This window comes from Lepisma saccharinum, chromosome 11 (genome assembly GCF_977018435.1).
Source record: "Lepisma saccharinum chromosome 11, izLepSacc3.1, whole genome shotgun sequence".
Taxonomy (NCBI): domain Eukaryota; kingdom Metazoa; phylum Arthropoda; class Insecta; order Zygentoma; family Lepismatidae; genus Lepisma; species Lepisma saccharinum.
In genome coordinates, this window is record NC_139239.1 from 77436590 (window position 1) to 77441918 (window position 5329).

At 39.6% G+C, this 5329-nt stretch overlaps 1 long non-coding RNA gene across 1 annotated transcript; it reads right to left on the bottom strand.

Moving 5' to 3' along the window:
• Nucleotides 1–237: 237 nt before the first annotated feature.
• On the bottom strand, nt 238–3504 carry LOC145995325 (uncharacterized). Its single transcript, XR_014442438.1, has 3 exons — nt 3435–3504; nt 1177–1300; nt 238–315 (listed from the first exon to the last, which is right to left on the bottom strand). It is a non-coding gene; the product is annotated as an uncharacterized LOC145995325 (long non-coding RNA).
• Between the last annotated feature and the right edge of the window lie 1825 nt (nt 3505–5329).

Consider the following 5329-nt stretch of genomic DNA (forward strand, 5'->3'; position numbering starts at 1 on the left):
GATCTGCGCAAACCTATAATGTTTACACAAAGATATTGAACATGTTCATACTAACCATGCTGTAAAATGAACAATTTTAGTAATTATAACAATGACACTAAAGCAGTGGCAAGCTGAAAACTAATGCGGGAACGATTTTGAAGCGAAACCGAGTCCTTCCTGTGGTGTGCTTAATAGCATCTGTGACGTTATCAAAGAGCGACAGACAGAACATGGAATAAGTGGTACTCACCAGCCCCGTGTAAGTTTTCTGCTCCCAGGAGGCAGCACTTGTAGTCTGACTGTCGTCGTCGTCCCTGTGTCACTCTGTTGCCTCTGAAAAGGACAAAGTAAGACGCAAATCAACCAAGTGCTGTAATGCTATTTATTCTCAGCTGAACCTAAATGCTACCAGTCAATAGCCCGTCTGCTTCGCTACACTTTTTGACACAAGGTGTAGTGCAAGTGTATCCCAAGGGTAGTGCAAAAAGACGATAAGCTGTGTTCAAGTTCAGTAGAATCAACAAATGCCTGTCTGCTGCTTTCAACATTCATTCGACTATACACCACACTGTAAACCGCTCCAGAACGTAGTGCAAACGGTGGAGACACTAAGTACACTACGTGACACAAAATCAGCACGAAGTAATTGACTCGATGTTGCCCTTTGTAATCACCTAGACGCGTGAGTGCAAACAGAGTCAAAAAAGTGCAGCGAATAGACGGGAATAATTAAGCCAGCGGCCTTATGTATTCAGACACTGTCATGAACTAGGTAGAACACACACACGCTCTTACTAAAACGGACTAAAAAATCTAAATATATATTTTTGTACACAAGCAATCCATGAGTAATAATCACACGCCCTCCTGTTATGTCTGTAATTAATATGCCTTTGCTGATGTCTGGAGCGAATCGAGAGCCTCTTAATGGTAAGTCTTGATTTTAGAGACGTCTGACTTGTCTGGTTCCCGCCTCGCTGCCATACCTAGATCTCTCTCAACCAAAAATAACATGGTCTTTATTTTAATTGCTAAACAACCATTTTTGCTGTCCAGGTCATCTTGCATCCTATGTAAGCCAGCATTCTTTTTTATGAGAGTGTCTGCATCATCATCATATCGCGATTCATCTTCGCGATTAACTAAAAATGGCAGAAAAGCGAAGTAAAATAAACCCAATCAATCAAAGCTTACCTGCTACTAACAGGCACTCCTCTTGGCAGGTGCTGTTGTTGGCTTCTTTGACGTCATAGCCTGGCTAGGAAGTTGAACTTAGCTCCATCATCCAGTACACATGGCTCGTTGAAGGTGTCGTAGTCTGAGAAATAAAAATGTAAGTTTCTGTACAAATCAAACCATTTTATTTCTTTGCAATAATAATAGCTACCTAAAATGTACAAAATGAGTAATTTTAGTTTGCCGACATCTGCAGGAGATATCTAAATGTGATTTCCAAGTTTTCGAAAGTATGTTTTGTAGCGCCCTCCGTGGCGGAGTGGTTAGCACAGCATGCTACGATGCCAGAGGTCTCGGTTTCGAACCCCGGCCTGAGCATGGGTGTTCCTTGTGAGTATACCTTCATCAATTTCATTGTAACATCACTCATCCTCATCTTCGCGATTAGCCAAAAGTGGCAGAGAAGAAAAGTAAAATAAACCAAATCAATCAATCAAGTCAAATCGAAAAATGACATTTTCTTATGTACACTTTGTATACTTGGACTACTATTTTAATCAAGTAACATTTGTTTTTTCGATCCAGATTTATCAGTTTGCACGCATTATCTCTTCTCTCTATATATAAAAATGGATGTATGTGTGTGTGTGGGTGTGTATATTTGTTTGTTCCGGCATAACTCTCGAACGCCTGGAGCGATTTCAACCAAACTTGGTACACGTATCACTTGCAACCTGGAAAGAAATACTGTGGCGATAAGACAGACACCCCTGGCATGTAAAAATAATCGAGAACCACCGATATTAAATTCCACACAGACAGACATCCATAACTCTATGCAATCCGGACAACGATAGTGTTTCTCGGGTTGTCTAACATTCAGGCTGTGTTGCGAATGGAATCCATACTTTCGTGACACTCCCAATACGGTTCAACTCCAAGTTCATCACCTATCGGCAAGGGGTGTGAGAGGGGGTGAAAAATAAAATGCCACAAATGACCTAGATTAGTGTCGAATCCATAGTTTTCGGAGTGCCTAAGCTAATTGGTGACATTCACGATCACATTTAAAATTAGTTACATTTTACACTTTAGTTAGAATTCATTATTTTCCTGTCTAATACAAGATTTGGGATAAATAAATACCCGGGAAACGCCGGGTAATCAGCTAGTATAAAATAAAAATGCCAGTGTTATAGTGGTTAGGGCATGGTGAAATAGGTTCAGATCCCGTTTTCTGTGTTTGTTTCTGACATACACCAATTATCCATCTTTGTCATGGATCTCTAGAGTCGCCGCAGTGTTCATTCTTAATATTTCGAGTGTAAATATTATCAAAAATTTATTTCTTTATGCTCAAAAAAGGTTAGTTGGAACTGCAAATTAGAAATCTAACCCTTTCACTGTGTCTTTACCAGGAATCGAATCCGGGATTCCTTGATTACAAAGTGACATGTTTTACTATTGCGTTATATCTTATTGTTGTATTTGAAATATTTACACATAGACCAAAAAATGTCATTTTAAATATGCGTGACTGAGAATTATAAAAAAGGAGGCCATGAAAGATTTTGCAACAATACATGTTAAGAAGTGTTATTACAGAATTCAGTTTATACGTACTAACAGACAATCATTTGTAAGAAATTTCTGTTTGGCAAATATGTCAACAACTTTATAATAGTAATATTAAATTCAATACCATCCTCAATTGTTTTAAATACTGTAGTGTGTACAGTAATATAAAATCTGACTTGAAAGTTAAAGCAATATGGAGAAGGACAAATAACAAATACTGCAATGATTTTTGTCAATCTGTGTAAAAGGAGTTTCTTATACTACAAGAATCATAATTCTCGCAGAAACGAAAATTTTAGAACTGGTAAATATTGTCCGTTGTAATTTCGGTTAATGCACACTAACCTATGTAATGAGTAATGGCATTCATTATTCTGTTTCTGTAGACGAATTTACCACTCACCTCCTTATGATAACAAAAAAACATTCCTGATGATAATTAAATTTTGAAATCTTAACATTTTGGGGGACATGTAGGGGATACTATCCCCTCAGTTAAGAATATTTTCGTAAAGCATTCCCCAGATGGATAATATGCATGGGCATCCCCCATCTACTGCATTGTCCCCATGTTGCTCATACAACCATCTTCCCCTTCCCCTACAAAGCATAACATCAAGTATTAATTTCAACTTCAAGCACTGGAGCGAGTAAAAACAAACATGTACTATTTATATTATTATGTAAGCTCTAATTACCTTTTGTTCTTTGAACCGCATTTCAATATAGACTCAGCTTTTAATAGCGTTCTAGTATGATCATTTCCATGGGATGCAAGTATTGTTGGCTTCCAAGAATAATAGAATTCACATATTTAAAAGAGGACTCACTTGTACATTGTCGTAACAACAATGCAATTATAAGATTACCAAACGTCTTGATTTAATAGCCTTGAAACACCTTTTATGCAAACGTTTTTTGGTTGCAACGGTAGGACCACAAAAGTGGTCGCGTTTTAGTGATTTTGAACAACACCTCCTTGTGATTTTTCGAGGGTTAGGTTCACCCGATCCCAATTGACGTCATCAGATGGTATGCATTTTGATTATACACCCAGACAACTCAATCTTATGTAATTCTAATAATCTTGCTAAGAACAAAAAATTAATGTTCTTGGTAGCCTGTGCGTTACCACAAGTTAACCAACTACGAGTAGTGCGTCACAATCTGCATGACGTCAAATCTCAGGAAATCTCAGTTACAACAGTTTGAACTTTAAATGTTTGAATATGCAACACGTAACAAGGTACTGCAGAAAATGTAATACAAATATAATAATTTACAGGATCGCTGCATGAGTTAGGTTCATGGGCTCACCCACATTAGCAGGGCAGATCCTATCAATTGTCTATGATTTTGGGACGAGCGGATACAGCTATAGCAAGTTGGATCGGCGTTCAGCCAATACGCAGCCAGAGCTGTCGCGCTGCTGCCAAACCAACTGCTAGCGGAAAGGAAACGCAGAAATTTCGCCGTCCCCAATATTCAGCTTTTTATATACAGCGTGAGGCACCTAAAAGTACCACCTGTAATAGCGAAGATTGATTGATTGATTGATTTAGTTTATTTTACTTCGCGTTTTGTGCCTCTTGGCTAATTTGCGAAGATAAGGATGAGTGATGAAATGATGAAATTGATGAATGTACATTCACAAACAACCAAGCCCGACCGGGATTCGAACCCGGGACCCTTGGCGTCGCAGCGCGATGGGCGAAATAACGAAGAAACCAAAAAAAGTAGCGATGTGAGGTTTGCTGGAAACAATAATATCAAATGGGGCTCGTAAATCGGAGGTATGGGGTGGGTCGAAAAATATCGACAAATGGAGCATCTGGAGCAAAGTCATATTTTTTTTAATGGAACGATATACAATAACATGCATAATATAAAAGAGCACACGCAGAGAAACACAACGCCGTTGGTCTCATGCATCTACTGCACATAGGAACGAAGATATGGCCATGTGAAAATATGTAAACAAAGTAACAAGTGGCCCACTTGACCGTCAGTACCACGGCATGTACAAGTATGATATGTCGGAAGCCATTGGACAAGATGAAGACAGAACGTGTTAAAGGAAGAAAAAATACAGTAGACATCGTCAGCACCATGTATTTGACATTGTTACAGCAAAATGTCGAAGAACCACTGCGTAAGAAGCGAAAACCTGTCAAAGTGTGTGTTCAAAGTGGTGGCCGTCAGCTGCGATACAGGCAACGAGGCGCCCACGCAAAGATCGTTGCACAAAATGTAGCATCTCGTAGGGAATGTCCCTACAGGCCGCAGTAGTGCGATGTTGCATATCCTCTGGAGTTGTTGGAACATCCCGGTAGACAATGTCCTTCAGCTTTCCCCACAGGAAAAAGTCTAACGGTGACAAATCTGGGGAACGAGCCGGCCATTTGACAGGCCCTCCACGTCCAATCCAACGATTTGGAAATGTATTTTCCACACATGCTGTAGCGCGTCTTGCACTGTGAGCTGGGCACCCGTCATGTTGGTACCACATTTCCCTCCTTGTCTGAAGTGGTATGTTCTCCAATAGTACAGGCAGTTCATGTTGTAAAAACTGTATGTATCGGTCAGCATTCAG